Here is a 20,467-nt window from a genome sequence, read left to right as displayed (position 1 = left end):
GTCGACAGAGTTCTGTCGACAGAAGGTGTTATTGCATGTAAACTGTCCTTTGCGTCTACACTACCATGTTGACAAAGCAGCTTGCTTTGTCAACAGAACTCAATGTAGTCTAGACGCTCTTTGTCGACAGAAGTTTTGTCGACAGTATCTGTCGACAAAACTTCTGTCGACAGAAGCCTGTAGTCTAGACATACCCCCAGTGTTGTAGTAACCATCGACGGGTGTCCATGCGCCAAGGAGGCTGACGTTGCAGCGGTCATCTGTAGCCCTGGTACCGATAAAGGTAGTAGGGATGTCGTCGGTGCCGCTGATTGCTCTGACCAATGTACCGTCGATCTGCTCGGTACCAGTACGGAGAAGGATAACAGCTCTGGGGCAGTTAGCACTATCAGATCGTGTGCCACGTGAAACGTCTCTAGGGTTGATGGTCTCAGGTCCTGCAGGGCTCCCTCAGCTTCACCCATTACGGAAGCATGCCCATGTCCAGACTCTACACATGTCTGGCTTGGAGCCTTCGTGCCCCTCCTTTGGGCGCACTTTGCGGCCTGTCCTGTGGGGGGAATGTCCCCTCCTTTCCTTGGATCCCCTCTGAGAAGGAAATTGTGAAAGGTGCCGAGAAGGTTTAGTCTTAAGTGGCGCCATAGAAGTCTCCTGCACCGAGGAAGGGGCACTGCGCACTGACTGGGCCTCTTCCGGTGCCGGCGATTGGAGAGAGGACTCAATGAGAAGCCTCTTCAGCCTAGAGTCTCTCTCCCTTCTTGTCCGCAGTTTAAAACTCTACAAATCCTACAGGCTTGCGTGCAATGTGCCTCACCCAAGCACTTTAGACAATAGTCGTGCGGATCCCTGCAGGGAATAGATTTCAAACAGGACACACAAGGCTTGAATCCGTGTGATCCTGGCATCCCCTCCCCAGCCAGGAAGAGGAGAAGAAGAGGAACAAAGTCCTCTTATCACTAGCTATTTACACTCTAATTATACTTGGGCAACAAAATGGCAAATGAAATTTAATGTTGATAAATGTAAAGTATTGCACATTAGAAAAAAATAATCCCAACTATACATAAGAACATTCTGAAAACATCTTGAATGCTGTGTACAGATGTGGTTGCCTCATCTCAAAAAAGATATATGGGTACTGGCAAAGGTTCAGAAAAGGGCAACAGAAATGATTAGGAGTTTGGAAGGGGTCCCATATGAAGAGAGATTGAAAAGATGGGGACTTTTCAGCTTAGAAAAAGAGGAGACTAAGGGGGGATATGATAGATAGGGTTTGACAAATAATACAATCTACTTGCCCGTGGCGAGTAGATTGCAACCTGGAAGAGCTGGGTTTGGGTGATCTGCACATGTGCAGAATGATCTGCGCATGCGCAGATCGCTGGACAGCGCGGCTGGCGAGCGGGGCTTTCTGTGGTTCGGTGAGCCCTGATGATAGAGGTCTATAAAATCATGACTGGTGTGGAAAAAGTGAATAAGGAAAAGTTATTTACTTGTTCCCATAACATAAGAACTAGGGGGTCACCAAATGAAATTAATAGGTAGCAGGTTTAAAACAAACTAAAGGAAATCCTTCTTTGATCAATGACTTAGGTTTTTCTTCACACAAGGAATTTTAGTCCATCAATGGCTATTAGCCATTAGGAATGGTGTCCCAAGCTTCTGTTTGTCAGAGGCTGGAAATGGATGACAGGACAGGGATCATGTGATGACTACCTATTCTGTTAACTCCCTCTGGGGCATCTGGCAACTGTTGGGAAGAGAGGATACTGGGCTATATGGACCTTTGGTCTGACCTAGTGTGGCCCTTCTTATGTTCCTCAGTTGGGGGACACATCAAGTGTTTTGGGGTTTTTTTCTTCTAACTTGTGTGCAGCCCCTGACTGATTTTTTTGTGGGTCAGCAGTCCCCGACTAGGGATGTAAGTGACTAGTCAACTATCCAATAAGCAAAAGCTTATCAGATAAGCGACTAGTCCCTTGACTAGTCGCTTACACCCACCCCCTTGCTGCATCTATCAGAGGAAGCAAGGAGGGGAGCAGGAGCTGGTGCTTGGGAAAGCCAACTTAAAAGCCAGTTCCCCCCAGCATGTGCTGGGGGCACGAGGGGCAGGGGCGTAGTGGGGACCAAGCGCAAGCCGGGAATCAGCTGACTCGTGGCTCCTGCCCAGTCCTAGACACTGCACCTCTGCTCTTTAAATGTATTAAGAACCTACCAGTTCTTAATACATTTAAAAATCAGAAGCGCAGCAGGGGGGACCCAGCGTGAGCCGGGACAGCTGATTCCTGACTCGTGCTGGGTCCTCCACATTGCGCTTTAGCCTATTAAGAGCGGCAGTGGGGTTAGCTGCCCTGCTTATTGACTACTCAAATAATCAATGGAAAGTCTATCAACTAGTCGATTAAACTAAATTTAACATCCCTATCCCTGACCCAAGAAAGGTTCCCCCACCCATCTAGATCATCCCTGACAGATGTCTATCTAATCTGCTCTTAAATACCTCCAGTGATGGAGATTCCACAACCTTCCTAGACAATTTATTTCAGTGTTTAACCACCCTGATTGTTAGGACATTTCTCCTAATGTACAACCTAAACCTCCCATACTACAATGTAAGCCCTGTGCTTCTTGTCTTATCAGAGTTAAGGCAGGGATGGGCAATAATTTTTGCAGGGAAGCCACTAATAAATTTTGCTATGTGTTCATGGCCCCCCACCTTCTCCCAGAAGGGGCAGGGTCTGGAGCAAAAGAGGTGGGACTAGGGACTATCCTTCCCCCAGAGTTGTCTGGGGCCGGAAGCTTTGAATTATAAAACACAGAAAAGGGTTTGTGGCTCTCAGTTCCACCATTACCATGTTGCCTGATAGCCACCAGAGGTTACTGCAGCTATTTAAAATGCTTGCAGCTCTGCCCTTGCCAGGGTAGTGCTGTGAACATGAACTGTGACCCATTTAAATAGGATCCCACTGCTTGAGCCATTACTGGAGATTTGCTGGCACAGATAGCAGGATATAAATGGAAAGCAGCCTAGATACAATCCGTGGACCAGATCAAAGCATTAGATGGGCTGGATCCGATTCCCAGGCCGCATCTTGCCCAGCCCTGTGTTAAGGAGAATTATTCTTCTCCCTCCCCTTTGTAACAAACTTTTAGGTATTTGAAAGCTGCTGTCGTGTACCCTCTCAGTCTTCTCTTTTCCAAACTGAAAAGACCCAACTGAAACACCCAGTTCTTTCAGTCTTCCCTCATAACTCATGTTTTCTAAACCGTTAATAATTTTTTTTGCTCTTCTCTGGACCATCTCCAATTTCTCTACATCTTTCCTGCATTGTGGTGCCCAGAAGTGGACACAAGACTACTACTGAGGCCTAATCAGCACAGAATAGAGCGGAAGAATTATTTCTCATGTCTTGCATACAACACTCCTGTTAATGCCTCCCAGAATGTTTGCCTTTTTTGTAGCAATCACACTGATGACTTATATTTAGCTTGTGGTCCACTATAACCCCTAGATGTCTTTCTGCCGTACTCCTTCCTAGCACAGGGATTGGTATGCAGCCCATTATTTTGAAATGGTTTTTGAAATAAAGGGCCCGCTATTTCGCCATCCCGGTAAACCTTGCTACACAAGGGATAAGGGATGACTTGAAATAGCATGTTATTTTGATATTTGGCACTGTGTAGACGCACCAAATTTCAAAATAAGCTATTTCCAAATACATTCAAGATAAGATACACAATTTGCTCTACACAAATTGTGTATCTTATTTCGAGTTTAGGGTGCTGTGTAGACACACCTTATGTGTGAAACTGATAGTTCTTTCCTGAGTGGGGCGCTTGCTGTCCCTCGTCCACTACCACTCATCTGCAAGACTTAATATCCTATCAAAGAAAGCTATCAGATTGGTTTGGCATGACTTGTTCTTTACATATCCATGCTGATCTTACTTTTCACCTTATTGTCTTTCAGATGTTTGCAGACAGATTCCTTAATTATTTGCTCCATTATTTTTCCTGGCACCAAAGTTAAGATGACTGGTCTGTAGCTTACTGAGTTGTCCTTATTTCCCTATTATATTATAATTATGTCCTTATAATTTATATATTATACTATGTCCTTATATTTATGGATGGGCACTATATTTGTATTTTTTCAGCCTTATAACCAGATTTGCTTCAACCCCAATAGGCAGAGACGAACACATAAGATTTTTATCAGGCATTCTTAAAACTTAAATGTCCACCTGGGGAAGTGAAGAAACAGATTGAAAGAGCCAGACAAGTACCCAGGAATCTGCTAGTTCAAGACAGGCCCAACAAGGAAAATAACAGAATACCACTAGTCATCACTTAACAGCCCCCAGCTCAAATTCCTCTAGAGCATCACTGACAATCTACAACCTATCCTCACTATCATAGGCCTTATGAGACAGGCCAGTCCTTGCCTACAGACAACCCCCTAAGCTGAAACAAATTCTTTCCAGCAGTCACACATTACACCTCAGACACACTCACCCAGGAACCTACCCTTGCAATAAACCCTATTTCCAACTCTGTCCACACATGTGTACAAGAGATACCATCACAGGAACTAGCTACATAAGCCACAACATCAGAGACTCATACAACTGCACATCCTCTAATGCAGTGGTCTACAACCTTTTTAACCACAAGATCACTTTTTCAATTTAAGTGCAATGTAAGAGCTACCTCAAACCCAAATACCCTTGCCCCACTTCCTTCCAGCCCCTTCTCTGAGGCCCTGCCCCATGCCATCCTTCTCCGAGGCCTCACCCTGCTCACTCCATCCCCCTTCATCTGTCATCCTCACTCACTTTCACCAGGCTGGGGCAGGGGATAGGGGTGCAGGCTCTGGTCTTGGGCCAAGGGGTTTGCAGTATGGGAGGGGCTCTGGGCTTAGCACAGGGTGGGGGATTTGGGGTACAGGAGGGGATTCAGGGTGCAAGCTCTTGGAAGGAGTTTGGGCACAGGGGACTCGTTTCTGAAGCATGAGGTTGGGTGTAGGAGGTGGTTCAGGGCTGGGACAGCGGTTCAGGAAGCAGGCTCTGATGGCACCATTTAACTGAGACGACTTCTAGGTGTTGGAGCAGTGGGTTTAAGGCAGGATTACTCCTGCCCTAGCCCTGCACCACTCATGAAAGCAGCTGGCACGTACAGCAATGGCTCCATGATGCCATGTGCTGCCCCTTCATGTACAGGTATTGAGTCCACAGCTTCTACTGACCACGGTTCCCCGTTATTGATCAATGGGAGCTGCAGGAGTGGTGTCTGCAGGCAAGGACAGCATGTGGACAACATGTGCTCTGCCTCTCGCAGGGGCTGCAGGGACAAGCAGTAAAAGTAGTAACAACACATATGTGTTGGGTTGGGAGATGTGAGTGAAGGACAGTGTGTGTTTGTGAGAATGTATGAGAGTAATAGAGATTTGCGTTAACAGGCTCCCTCCATCCCCTTCACTCTGGCTGTGTCCAGACTCAGGGGTTTTTTCGAAAAAAGTAGCCTTTTTTCGAAAAAACTTCACCTGCGTCTAGACTGCAGCCGCGTTCTTTCGAAATTAAATCGAAAGAACGCGGCTTTTCTTTCGACGGCAGTAAACCTCATTGCACGAGGAAGAACGCCTTCTTTTGAAAGTTCCTCTTTCGAAAGAAGGCGTTCTTGAATGTAAATAGGGCTTCTTCGAAAGAGAGCATCCAGACTCACTGGGTGCTTTCTTTCAAAAAAGCAAGCCGCTTTTTCGAAAGTTCCGCGTGCAGTCTAGACGCTCTCTTTCGAAAGAGGCTCTTTTGAAAGAGGCTTGCAGTCTAGACATAGCCTCTGTGTGGAGATAGCGTACAGAAATGGGGGGAGGAGGGACTTAAGAGGATGGTTACTTAAGACATCTAACTTGTCTAAGTAATTTTTAACTTATTATTTTTCTATTTTAACTTCTGAACCTTCCCCATTTTCACTAGCATTCACTATGTTAGGCACACAGTCACCACTAACCCTCTTGATGAAAACTGAAACACATAAGTCATTAAAGCACCTCTGCCATTTCCATGTTTTCTGTCGTGTTTTTCCTCCCTCTTAACATAGGAGCATAAGAACAGCCATACTGGGTCAGACCAAATATCCAACTAGCCCAGTATCCTGTCTGCCAACAGTGGCCAATACCAAATGCCTCCGAGGGAGGGATCACAACGGGTAATCCTCACCTGATCCCTTCCCTGTCACCCCACCTGCAGACAAACTGAGGCTAGGTATACCATTACTATCCATCCTGGCTAATAGCCATTGATGGACCTAACCTCAATTAATCAATCTAGCTCTTTTTTGAACTCTGTTAAAGTTCTAGCCTTCATCACATACTCTGGCAAGGAGTTCCACTGGTTGACTGTGTGCTGAGTGAAGAAAAACTTCCTTTTGTTTGTTTTAAACCTCCTGCCTATTAATTTCATTTGGTAACCCCTAGTTCTTTTATTATGGGAATAAGTAAATAACTTTTCCTTATTCACTTTTTCCATACCAGTCATGACTATAGACCTCTATCAGATCACACTTTAATCTCCTCTTTTTTAAGATGAAAAGTCTCAGTTTTTTAAATTTCTCTTCATATGGGACCCATTCCAAACCCCTAATCATTTTTGTTGCCCTTCTCTAAACCTTTTCCAATGCCAATATATCTTTTTTGAGATGAGGCGTCCACCTCTGTATGCAGTATTCAAGATGTGGGCATACCATTGTTTTATATAGAGGCAATAAGATATTCTCTGTCTTATTCTCTATCCCTTTTTTAATGACTCCTAACATTCTATTTGCTTTTTTGACTGCCGCTGCACTCTGAGTGGATGTTTTCAGAGAACTGTCCACAATGACTTCAAGATCTTTCTCTTGAATAGCTGTAGCCAAATTAGTCCTCAACATATTGTATACCGTATATATATATATATATAGTTGGAATTATTTTTTCCTATGTGCATTACTTTACATTTATCAACATTACATTTCATTTGCCATTTTGTTGTACAATCACTTAGTTTGGGAAGATCTTTTTGAACCTCTTCACAGTCTGCTTTGGTCTTAACTATCTTGAGTAGTTTGGGATCATCCATAAATTTTGCCACCTCAAATTTTACCCCTTTCTCCACATCATTTATAAATAAGTTGAATAGGATTGGTCCTAGGACAGACCCCACTAGTTACCTCTCTCCACTTGTAAAACTTACCATTTATTCCTACCCTTTGTTTCCTGTCTTTTAATCAGCTGAGTGCACTTTTAGCATCTCGATAGTCAAACAACCCCACTGGTTGTTTAGCTGGCTTCCTGCTCCTGATGTACTTAAAAAACATTTTACTATTACTTTTTGAGGTTTTGGCTAGCTCACGGTGGCCAACCTGTGGCTCGTGAGCCGCATGTGGCTCTTCCCCCTCAAAAGTGCAACTCGCGAAGCCTCTCCCACAGCTCCGGAAGCTGCCCCTGAGCCCCTCCAAACGGCCCCCGGCTCCCAGTGCTCACTGGGGCAGGCGAGCTGTCCAGCGGCGATTCAAAATGGCGTATGCAAGATGGCAGTGGCCGTCGGGAGCCTAAAGTGGCCAAAAAGCCAAACCCGTGTTTTTTTAAAAGGGCAGCATTTTTTTTTTTGGCTCAACAATTCTTGTGTGTCTCTTCGCATTTTTCCCACCGCTATTTCAGCTCTCTTTATTTAATGGGTTGGCCACCCCTGGGCTAGCTGTTCTTCAAACTCTTTTTTATCTTTTCTTATTATATTTTTACACTTAATTTGACAAAGTTCATGCTCCTTTCTACTTTTCTCACTAGGATTTGACTTCAGCTTTTTAAAAGATATCTTTTTATCTGTCACTGCGTCTTTTACCTGCTTGTTAAGCCACGGTGGCACTTGTTTGGTTCTCTTACTGTGTTTTTTTATTTGGGGTATACATTCAAGTTGGGCCTCTATTATGGGGTCTTTGAAAAGTTTCCACGCAGCTTGCGATTTTACTTTTGTCACTGTACCTTTTAGTTTCTGTTTAACTAACTTCCTCATTTTTGTGTAGTTCCCTTTTAAGAAATTAAATGTCACCGTGTTGGGCTGCTGAGGTATTTTTCCCACCACAGCGATGTTATATTTTATTATATTATGGTCACTATTTCCAAGCAGTCCAGTTATATTTACCTCTTCACCCAACTGGACTCCACTTAGAATTAAATCAAGAATAGTCTCTCCCCTTGTGGGTTCCAGAACCAGCTGCTCCAAGAAGCAGTCATTTAAGGTATCAAGAAATTTTATCTCTGCATCCCGTCCTGAGATGATGTGTACCCAGTCAATATGAGGATAGTTGAAATCCCCCACTATTATCAAGTTTTTTAATTTGATAGCCTCTCTAATCTCCCTTAGCATTTCATAGCCACGATCACTGTCCTGATCAGGTGGTTGATAATATATCCCTACAGCTATATTCTTATTACAGTAAAACTCCGATGGTCCGGCACCATCAGGAACCTGGAAGTGCTCCGGGCAGCTGGACCATTAGAGCTGCTCTGCCCCCAGCATCCCCAATTCAGTCGCTGCTAAAACTGACCAGCAGCTGAATCGGGGAAGCCGGGGGCAGAGCAGCTGGAGTGCTGCAGTGCTGCAGGGTAGGTCGCGTAGCGCTGCCCCTCGGCGCTGCGGGACCAACCCGGCAGCACCCCAGCTGCTCTGTCCCAGGTGTACCCAAGTCAGCTGCTGCTGAAAGTGATCAGGGGCTGATTCCAGGAAGCTGGGGCAGAACAGCTCTGCCTCGGGCTTCCTGGAGTCAGCCGCTGATCAGTTTCAGCAGCGGCTGACTTGGAGACACCTGGGGTAGAGCAGCTGGAGTGCTGCCGGGTTGGTCCAGTAGTGCCGCTCCTCAGCGCTGTGGGGACCAACCCGGCAGCCCCCCAGCTGCTCTGCCTCAGGCGTCCTGATTCAGCCGCTGCTGAAACTGACCAGCGGCTGACTCCAGGAAGCCAGGGGCAGAGCAGCTCTGCCTCGGGCTTCCTGGAGTCAGCCGCTGATCAGTATCAGCAGTGGCTGACTTAGGGACATCTGGGGCAGAGAAGCTGGGGGGCTGCCAGGTTGGTCCAGTAGCGCCGAGGAGACCAACCTGGTAGCACTCCAGCTGCTCTGCTGCAGGCGTCCCCGATTCAGCCGCTGCTGAAACTGACCAGCAGCGGCTGAATCAGGGATGCCTGGGGCAGAGCCGGACTATCGGAAGGGGGGGGCTATAAGGGGTCTGGGGTGGCAATCCTCCACCCCACCCCAGACGCCTCATAGCCCCCCCCCTTCTGATAGTCCAGCATATTTGATAATCCGGCACCCCCTGGGTCCTAAAGGTGCCGGATTATCAGAAGTTTACTGTATTAGAGCATGGAATTTCTATATAGAGAGATTCTATTGAACATTTTGGCTCATTTAAGATTTTTACTTCATTTGATTCTACATTTTCTTTCACATATAGTGCCACACCCCCACCAGCACGACCTGTTGTCCTTCCGATATATTTTGTACCCTGGTATGACTGTGTCCCATTGATTGTTCTCATTCCACCAAGTTTCTGTGATGCCTATTATATTTATATCTTCCTTTAATATGAGGCACTCTAGTTCACTCATCTTATTATTTAGACTTCTAGTGTTTATGTATAAGCTCTTTAAGTATTTGTCACTATCTGTCTGCCATTTCCTGATGTGTTAGACTCTTTGATTGTGTCTCATCTGATCTGACCCATACTTCCATCTTCTCCTCCTGACTAGAACACAAAGAATCTCTATTAATAGACCGTTCCCTAAGAGACGTTTCTGTCCAATCCATGTACAGTAAAACTCCAATAGTCTGGCATCCAATAGTCCAGCACTCCTGATAGTCCGGCATCAAAATGGCAAGAGCCTAGTGAGTGAGCTTTGGCAAAAAATGAGTCACAAGGTAACAGCGGAAGCAGCTGAACTGAGCAAAATGGGTAAAAAAGGCTTAACAAAACTAAAACGTTACAATATACTGTATACAGTATGTACAATAAAAAGGGTTAAGAACGCTTCATATACAGTAATAATGTAGGGTACGTCTACACTACAGCGCTAGTTCGAACTAACTTAGTTCGAATTAGTTAATTCGAACTAAGCTAGTTCGAACTAACGCATCTAGAACTAAAAACTAGTTCGAACTAGCGTTTTGCTAGTTCGAACTAGTAAGTCCACATTGAGTGGACTCTGAACAGGGCTTAATGATGGCCGGAAGCAGTGCCGGCAGGGCATAAAAGGAGGACTTAGAGCATGGAGATACTGTCTCAGGCTAGCCGAGGGCTGCGCTTAAAGGGTCCCGACCCCCACCCCGGACACACAGTTCTAAGGGGTGCCCCGCTTGCAAAGAAGTTCTGGCTTGGAGTGCCCTGAGTGCCCACACTGGGCACATCACACCACTCGGCCATCAGCCCGGCTGCACTTGCCGCAGGCTGCCATCTGCGGAGAGGGAGTAATTGGGGGGCTGCAGGAGAGCTTCCACCCCCAGAAGCCCGCAGAGCCAGCCCAGTCCTCCCCATCGGGGGCTCGTACCCCATTCCTCCCTCACCTTCTTCCACTTGCCCTTCCCTAGCCCCCCTTCTTATTGATGTACAAAATAAAGATAACGTTTCTTCCAACATTGACTCTGTCTTTATTGAAAAAAACTGGGGGAGACTGGGAAAAGGAGGTGGGAGAGGGGAAGAGAAAGGCTGGGAGAGGGGAGGGCAACTAACATGATCAGGGGTTGGGAACAGGTCCCAGATGAAGAGAGGCTACAGAGACTGGGACTGTTCAGCTTAGAAAAGAGGAGACGGAGGGGGGACAGGATAGAGGGCTCTAAAAGCAGGGGTTGGGTGGAGAGGGTGCATTCAGAAAAGTTCTTCAGGAGTTCCCATAAAGAAGGACTAGAGGACACCAAAGGAAAGGAATGGGTAGCAGGCTTCAAACTAGTAAGAGAAAGTTGTTCTTCACAAAGCAAATAGTTAACCTGTGGAACTCCTTGCTGCAGGAGGCTGTGAAGGCTAGAACTAGAACAGAGTTTAAAGGGAAGTGAGATCAAGTGATGGAGGTTGGGTCCATGGAGTGCTATTAGCCAGAGGGTAGGAGTGGTGTCCCTGCCCAAAGTTTGTGGAAGGCTGGAGAGGGATGGCACGAGACAAATGGCTTGGTCATTGTCTTCGGTCCATCCCCTCCAGGGTCCCTAGGGTTGGCCGCTGTTGGCAGACAGGCTACTGGGCTAGATGGACCTTTGGTCTGACCCAGGACGGCCATTGTAAGCTCAGGGCTCAGGGTCGGGGGTCTCAGTGGACCCCCTTGATTTTCATGCACACCTGCTCCTGGGTGGCCAGGCTGGCAGCTCTCCTGCCCTAGACGGCCACTTTCCTGTGCCTAGTGCGGAGATCGTGGACGAGGTCCACGATGTCTGCACTAGCCCAGGAAGGTGCCCGCCTCTTGCGGTCCAGGGCAAGCTCCCGGGAGCCGCCAGCCTGGTCCCGGCAAGAGGGGGTGGGCTGGGAGGCATCGGGTGGGTGGCTCTGTGCCGTGCCAGGTGCAGGGTCTGCTAGCTGGGTGCTGGCAGGCTTGCACCTGGCACGGGCACCGTAGCCAGCCCGTGCCCCTTTAAGGGGTCCGGGGCCGGGAGGGGGGCATAGAGTTTCCCTGGTGTTGGCCAGAGTGGCCACCAGGGAAACCTGGGGAGGGCTAGCCTCCCACTAGTTCGAACTAAAGGGCTACACAGCCCTTAGTTCGAACTAGCTAGTTCGAACTAGGCGTTAGTCCTCGTAAAATGAGGTTTTCCTAGTTCGAACTAAGCGCTCCGCTAGTTCGATTCAAATTCGAACTAGCGGAGCGCTAGTGTAGCGCATAGGAAAGTTAGTTCGAACTAACGTCCGTTAGTTCAAACTAACTTTCTAGTGTAGACATACCCATATAGAGTATATATATAACCATCTTATAGTACCTACTGATAGTCCGGCAAATCTGATATTCCGGCACCACCTAGGTCCCATAGGTTCCAGATTATCGGAAGTCTATTGTACTCCTCCGCACCTGTCAGCCTTCCCCCAGCCCTTAGTTTAAAAATCTACTCTACAACCTTTTTATTGTTAAGTGCCTGCTGTCTGGTTCCATTTTGGTTTAGGTGGAGCCCATGCTCCTGTATAGGCTCCCTGTATCCCAAAAGTTTCCCATTCCTAATAAAACTAAACCTCTCCTCTCTACACCATCATCTCATTCCTGCGTTGAGACTCTGAAGTAGGGATGTTACATATCAGTTAATTAAATAGTTGGGTAACCTCATGAATTCTTATCGGTTAGTTGAGTACTCTGTAGTACCTGGGGGTGGGGCCAGCAGCCTGTGCACTCCAGCCTCACTTCTGAAGGGCCCACTGCCACTCCCTCCTGCTGCCTCTGTATCAGAGGCACCAGCATGGGATGCTAGGCAGGAGCTGGTCTGCGATGAGAGCCCATTTAAAAAACAGTGCTCCGATATAGAGGCAGGAGTGCAGGGTGGCAGCAGCTCCTGTCTGGGAGAAGGGGTCTGTGCTCCTGGACCTGGCGTGAACCGGAAAGGAACCAGCTGCCTGCCCACCTAGCTCCTAATAACTTCAAATTCAGAGCCACAGCAGGAGTAGGTCCTGGACCTGTTGCAAGCCAGGACTGAAGCCAGGTTGTTGGCCAGCCTGCTAAAAAATGTACTTGGGGGGATTCATGTAGTCTATAGTATTAATCTATAAGCTTTTGCTTATCTGTTAATCGATTACATTATTACATCCCTACTCTGAAGCTCTGCCTGCCTACCTGGCCCTGCATGTGGAACTGGAAGCATTTCAGAGAACGCTACCATAGTGGTCCTGGATTTCAATCTCTTTTCTAGCAGCCTAAATTTGGCCTCCAAAATCTCTTTCCTACCCTTCTCTATGTCACTGAAAAGGTTCAGAAAAGGGCAACAAAAATGATAAGGGGTTTTGATAAGGCTCTTTATTTTTTTTCTAACACAGTAGGTTTGTTAAGGGGCATCCTCATGCCCAGGGCACCCCTTGCCAGTCCTCCCAAAGTACAGCTCCTACTGTTAGAGCAAGTACAGTCTCACAGGCCTAGGTCCAAAATCCAGTTCACCCCTACTAGGGTAAATAAAGCCAACTCCGGCCTAGCCCCAAAGTACAGTTCACCCCTACTAGGATAAATACAGCCACTCTGGCCTAGTCAGCAGGTAAGCCTCCCAAGGGCCTGTGAGCGGCATTCTTGCAGGGTTGAGGAGAAGGTAGGGAGATCCGAGCTCTACTAGGTCCCAGCCCAGGGCCTGGTTGGCAGTGGAAGAGTCCATGGCTGGCTCAGCGGGGATTCCAGCTGCAGTGCATTGAGTTCCCGGAGGGCAATCCTCCACCCTGGACTCCTTCCTATCATTCTCAGTGTGCAGTGTGGTCCTCAGGGTGTTGTTTGGCGAGCTGGTGCCTCCCGGATGGCCTCACTGCGCGGGGCTGTCGCTGAGGCTGTGGCGGTGGAAGCTGCTGCTGCGGGGGTTAATGCTCCTGGGGCGGCTATGCCTGCAGCTGCTGCTGCAGAGGTTGCTGCTCCTGGGTCGGCTGTGGCTGCAGCTGCGGGGGTTGCTGCTCCTGGGGCGGCTGTGGCTGCAGCTGCGGGGGTTGCTGCTCCTGGGGCGGCTGTGGCTGCAGCTGCTGCTGCGGGGGTTGCTGCTCCTGGGGTGGCTGTGACTGCTGCTACTGCAGGGACTGTTCAAAATCTCCGTCTTGAGCTCCTTCCCCTCTGCCCACCCCTCCCAACTGAGCTGAGCAGCCCTCTCTTATACTAGTGCAGCCAGAGCATGCCCAGTAAGCTAAAAGTGGGTTATCCCGCTTCTGAACAGTGTGGGGTCGATATGTCCCAACACAAGGTTTTTCTAACACAGTAGGTGCTGGTTATTAACAATCCTGATACTGACAGCTTTCAGTTGTCAGCAACATTTTGCTGGAAGCCGATCCTATCCCATTAATTATAAATTTAACTGGACTCTGATATTTGCAACTGTCATGTTACCTATTGGCAAATTTCCTTCTTTGCAATGGAGCCTCCCTCATGGATGGAGACTCAGCAGCCACACAAGAGACAACACTGATGTCCTGGTGCTGCACAGTGGGAAGAGAAGCTGGTAGGGTTGGCTGCAGAAAAGGTAGCAGCATGGAGGTGGGTTGCAGCCCAAAGGCTGGGGCTTTCTATGGGAAGAAGGGATGTTGGAGGGCCATGGGGCTGCACAGTACTTCTTCCTGCGCTGTCTGGTTTGTGCTCTGTCCTGGAATTGGGGACCTTGACTAAGCACATCCCAGCACCTTCATTCTCTGTGAAAAGGCCCAGTCATAGGCAGGTAGTCAGGCATAGAAGTGCCAGGATGTGACAAGCCCAGGGAAAGGGAGAATGCATGAAGATGTACAGTGCAGCCTCATAAGCTCTCAGTAACCCTGATCTCTGTGGAAAACCCTAGCTTCTGGGCTGCTGCTTCCCTCTCTCCACTGCTGCTCTACCTGCAGACTATCTCCCACTTCTTCTATGGTGCTGCAGGATGGGAAAAGTAGCTACAGGCAGGACAGTAGCTAGGATGGGGGTTGCAGCCCTGATGCTTTCCAAGAGGAGCAGAAGTGCTAGGTGCCTGCATGCTATATCTCCTAATGCTCCAAGAGCTGTATCCTGCCTTGATGCTGGGGGCCTAGGCTCAGCAAGTCCCAGCACTTCACTCTTAGCTGCAGCCCAGGGACCAGGGAGCTTGCGAACAGGAGCGGCTAACAGAGAGTTTGGAGAGGGAGTTTAGAGGGGGAGGTTAGAGGGCGCTAGTGACTTCTGACCTTCTTTAAACATAACTTTTATAATAATCTATACTCCAGACATTTAATAAGAAGCCCAGTTTATACTTAAACTTATTCATAAGAAAAATGGAGACAGAAGCCCAGCAGCAGAGTGGGGGCTATCCTATTTACTGCAGCGAGTGTAACATGTATGATTACCTGCCCTGTGGGCGTGTGACATATGTGTGCACCTGTTGCAAGGAGCTCCTAACCCTCAGAGACTGAGTTCAGGCTTTGGAGACCAGGGTGGCTGAACTGGAGGAGCTAAGGGAGGTAGAGAGCTATGTTGATGAGACTTTCTGGGACACTGTAGTACTGTCCCACCTCCAGTCTGAGAGCCCCAGTGTTCTTAAAGAGGATGAAAGTCTCAAGCGAACACAGCATTTAATGGGAACAGAGGGAAACCATCCCGTAGTTGGGACCTCCTTCCAGAGGATGTTGCGGTATCCTCTCGCACTGAGGATACCTATGAGGGAGAGGGAATGCCAGTTGTTAGGAAGAGGCAGGTGTTAGTAGTGGGTGATTCGATTGTTAGAAACATAGATAGTTGAGTTCGTGATGACCGGAAGAACCGAATGGTCACTTGCCTGCCTGGTGTAAAGGTTGCGGATCTCTCGAGGCATCTAGATAGACTTATGTGTAGTGCTGTGGAGGAGCCGGTGGTCGTGGTACATGTAGGTACCAATGATGTAGAGAAGGGTAGGAGAGATGTCCTGAAGGCCAAATTTAGGTTGCTAGGAAAGAGACTGAAATCCAGGACCTCGCTGGTAGAATTCTTGGAAATGCTTCCAGTTCCACGTGCAGGGCCAGGTAGGCAGGCAGAGCTTCAGAGTCTCAGTGCGTGGATGAGATGATGGTGGAGGGAAGAGGGATTTAGATTTATTAGGAACTGGGGACACTTTTGGGAGAGGGGGAGCCTATACAGGAAGGATGGGCTCCACCTAAACCAGGGTGGAACCAGACTGCTGGCACTAAACATTAATAAGGCCGTAGAGCAGTTTTTAAACTAAAAGATGGGGGGAAGCCGATTGGTGCGGAGATGCACATAAATCAGATGGAGACTCCTCTTAGAGGAGAATCCATTGATAGAGATTCTCTAAGCTGTAGTCAGAAAGAGAGGAAGGGAGAGGACAAACCATGGGCCAGAGCAGACAAACAACCGCATATAAAGGAATCCAATGCATCAGGGAAGGGAAGACAAATAAGCAGTGGCAAATTTTTAAAGTGCTTCTACACAAATGTTGGAGTCTGACTAATAAGATGGGTGAACTAGAGTACCTCGTATTAAATGAGGAGATTGACATAACAGGCATCACTGAAACCTGGTGGAATGAGGAAAATCTGTAGGACACAATCATACCGGGCTATAAAATATATCAGAAGGATAGAGCAGGCCATGTGGGTGGCGGAGTGGCACTGTACATGAAAGATAATGTAGAATCAAATGAAATAAAAATATTAAATGAATCAACATGTTCAATAGAATCACTATGGATAGTAATTCCATGCTCCAATAAGAAATTAGCAGTTGGAATATATTATCGACCACCTGACCAGGACAGTGATACTGACATTGAAATGCTGAGGGAGATTACAGAGGCTACCAAAATAAAGAACTCTATAATAATGGGGGATTTTAATTATCCCCATACTGACTGGATACATGTCACCTCAGGAAGAGAAGCAGAGAGAAAATTTCTCAATGGCTTAAATGACTGCTTCTTGGAGCAGCTGGTACAGGAACCCACAAGGGGAGAGGCAATTCTCAATTTAGTCCTGAGTGGAGCGCAGGATCAAGTCCAGGAGATAACCATTACAGGACCGCTTGGGAATAGTGACCATAATATAATAACATTTAACATTCCTGTGGTGGGAAGAACACCTCAGCAGTCCAGCACTCTGGCATTTAATTTCAAAAAGGGGAATTACGCAAAAATGAGGAGGTTAGTTAAACAGAAATTAAAAGGCACAGTGACTAGAGCCAAATCCCTGCAAGCTGCATGGAAACTTTTTAAAGACACCATAATAGAGGCCCAACTTAAATGTCCACCTCAAATTAAAAAACATAGCAAGAGACCTAAAAAAGAGTCACTGTGGCTTAACTACCATGTATAAGAAGCAGTGAGGGGCAAAAAGGCATCTTTTAAGAAGTGGAAGTCCAATCCTAGTACGATAAATAGAAAGGAACATAAACACTGTCAAATCAGGTGTAAAAATGAAATAAGGAAAACAATAAAAGATTTTGAGGAACAGCTAGCCAAAAACTCAAAAAGAAATAATTTTTTTTAAGTACATTAGAAGCAGAAAACCTGTTAAAAAACTTGTGGGTCCCCTAGACGATCGAGATATAAAAGGAGCAATCAAGGACGGTAAAGCCATTGTGGAGAAACTAAATGATTTCTTTGCTTCAGTCTTCACGGCTGAGGACGTTAGGGAGATCCTCAGATTCATCACCAACAAAGGATGGTGCAGATTTGGGAAACTGTCCCGGACTGAAGTGTCATTAGAGGAGGTTTTGGAACAAATAGAAAAACTTAATGTCAACAAATCTCCAGGACTGGATGGCATTCATCCAAGGGTTCTAAAAGAACTCAAATGGGAAATTGCTGAACTATTATCTGTGGTTTGTAACCTATACTTTAAATCGGCTTCCGTACCTAATGACTGAAAGGTAGCTAATGTGACACCAATATTTAAAAAGGGCTCTAGAGGCGATCCTGGCAATTACAGACCAGTAAGTCTAACATCAGTACTGGGCAAATTAGTTAAAACAATAGTAAATGATAAAATTGTGAGGCACTTTGAAGAACATAATTTGTTGGGGAAAAGTCAACATGGTTTCTGTAAAGGGAAATCCTGTCTTACTAATCTATTAGAGTTCTTTGAAGGGGTTAGTAAACATGCAGACAAGGGGGATCCAGTAGATATAGGTCCCTCACAAAGGCTCTTGTGTAAATTACATGGCCATGGAATAAGAGGGAAGGTCCTTTCATGGATTGAAAACTGGTTAAAAGACAGGAAACAAAGGGTAGGAATAAATGGTAAATTTTCAGAATGGAGAGGGGTAACTAATGGTGTCCCCCAAGGGTCAGTCCTGAGACCAATCCTGTTCAACTTATTCATAAATGATCTGGAGAAAGGGGTAAGTAGTGATGAGGTAAAGTTTGCAGATGATACCAAACTATTTAGGATAGTCAACAGAAGCAGACTGTGAGGGACTCCAAAAAGATCTCACCAAACTGAGTGATTGGGCAACAAAATGCCAAATTAAATTTAATGTGGATAAGTGTAAAGTAATGCACACTGGGAAAAATAACCCCAAGTATAAGTACTGTATGATGGGGGCTAATTTGGCTACGACAAATCAGGAAAGAGATCTTGGAGTTATTGTGGATAGTTCCTTGAAAACTTCCACACAACGTGCAGTGGCGGTCAAAAAGGAAAATAGGATGTTAAGAATTATTAAGAAAGGGATAGAAAATAAGACACAGAATATCTTACTGCCCCTGTATAAAACTATGGTACGCCCACATCTTGAAGACTGTGTACAGATGTGGTCTCCTCACCTCAAAAAAGATATTTTGGCCTTGGAAAGGGTTCAGAAAAGGGCAACTAAAATGATTACGGGTTTGGAACAGGTCCCATATGAAGAGAGGCTAAAGAGACTGGGACTTTTCAGCTTAGAAAAGAGGAGACTGAGGGGGGATGTGATAGAGGTCTATAAAATCATGAGTGGTGTGGAGAGGGTGAATAAAGAAAAGTTATTTATTAGTTCCCATAATATAAGGACTAGATGACACCAAATGAAGTTAGTGGGTAGTAGGTTTAAAACTAATAAAAGAAAGTCCTTCTTCACACAGCATGTAGTCAACCTGTGGAACTCCTTGTCAGAGGAGGCTGTGAAGGCTAGGACTATAACCGAGTTTAAAGAGAAGCTAGATAATTTCATGGAAGTTAGCTCCATAAAAGGCTATTAGCCAGGGGATAGAAATGGTGTCCCCGGCCTCTGTTTGTCAGAGGCTGGAGAAGGATGGCAGGAGACAAATCGCTTGATCGTTGTCTTCGGTCCACCCTCTCTGGGGCACCTGGTGCTGGCCACTGTTGGCAGACAGGCTACTGAGCTAGATGGACCTTTGGTCTGACCCAGTACGGCCATTCTTATGTTCTTATGCCTTTTGCTTAGTGGCAACTTCGAGATAATACCAACTTCTTGCAGGAACTGAGAGTCTACTGACAAGTGTACTTCATTCCAACTGCTGAATCAAAACAATTGGTTTTAAGAAAACTATTGGTCAATTTCGCTTTTCACAGGTTTCTGACGATAAGAAGCACACACATTCCTGAAAGAGAGTCTGGCCAGCAAGATAAGTGTTTGGTATTCGTGAGTATCATCTAAGAGCAGAATAATCATGATTCCACTTCATGACAGGTAGACTCAAGAGATAAAACAGCTTGGGTATGTCTAGACTATATGCCTCTGCTAACGGAGGCATGTAAATTAGACTATCCGACATAGTCTATGAAGCAGGGATTTAAATAATCACCGCTTCATTAAAATAAAAATGGCAGCTGCGCTATGCCGGCTCAGCTGATCATTGGCACAGCGTGGCAGTCAAGACGCAGATCGGTCGACAGGGAATGTCTTTGTCGACTGCCCCCTTATGCCTCGTGAAACGAGGTTTTACAGGAGCGGTCAACAAAGGCATTCCCTGTCAACCGAGCCGCCTCTTGACTGCCGCGCTGTGCCGATAATCAGCTGAGATGGCACAGCGTAGTGGACATTTTTATTTTAATGAAGTGGGGGATATTTAAATCCCCGCTTCATTGCCTATGTCGGGTAGTCTAATTTACATGCCTCTGTTGGCAGAGGTATGTAGTCTAGACATACCTCTTGCGTCAGAGAAATTAGAAAGAGGACTGAAGAGCTGTTAGCCACACTGCCATGACAGAGTAAAATAAGACAGAACACTTATTCCCAGGTTCCCACACAGCTCCTGCCCCAGCGTCCCCTCCCCCCCGAGAGGTGTTGGTGGGTGGTACCCCCTGGCCACAGTCCCCCCCCCCCCCCCCCCCCCCCGAGAGGTGTTAGTTGGTGGTGCCCACCGGCCTCGAGAGGCATTGGTTGGTGGTGCCCCCGGCCTCCGTCCCCCACCCCCGAGAGGCATTGGTTGGTGGTGCCCCCCGGCCCCAGTGGTGAAGCACATTAGTAATGTCTTCCATGACTGATGACAACACCACCATCTTGTCACCCAATGTTACTTACCTCTGCCTCGCTCCTCTCACATCCAAATCTCACTACTTTTTCCTCCACCACATATTGGAAATACAGCTCTTCTTTTTGATTCTACAAGCTAGAGCACCTATCTAGGATTCACTCACCTCCCATTCTCCCTGCTGCAGACTTATTCTCTGTGGCTTCCATGCCCCTGCAGGCCATCCAAAATGCAGCCCATAATATTAACTTCTCTACCTGTCAAACTGACCTCATCACCCTTTTCTGGCCCTCTACTGGCTCCTTCTTTGCCACTACATTACATTTAAATTCCTAGGTCTTGTCTCCAAAGTCCTATGTCATTGCACATCTGCCTACTTCACAGTACTTCTCTCTTAACAT

At 46.9% G+C, this 20,467-nt stretch overlaps 1 protein-coding gene across 5 annotated transcripts in view; it reads right to left on the bottom strand.

Moving 5' to 3' along the window:
* LOC102453896 (RAB, member of RAS oncogene family like 2A) overlaps nt 1–20,467 on the bottom strand; it is a 70,704-nt gene that overhangs the window by 47,065 nt on the left and 3,172 nt on the right. The window lies entirely within an intron of this gene.

The sequence above is a fragment of the Pelodiscus sinensis genome, unplaced genomic scaffold (genome assembly GCF_049634645.1).
Source record: "Pelodiscus sinensis isolate JC-2024 unplaced genomic scaffold, ASM4963464v1 ctg78, whole genome shotgun sequence".
NCBI lineage: Eukaryota > Metazoa > Chordata > Testudines > Trionychidae > Pelodiscus > Pelodiscus sinensis.
Note: the sequence above shows the minus strand (reverse complement) of the source record. Positions and strands in the feature narration are given on the sequence as shown.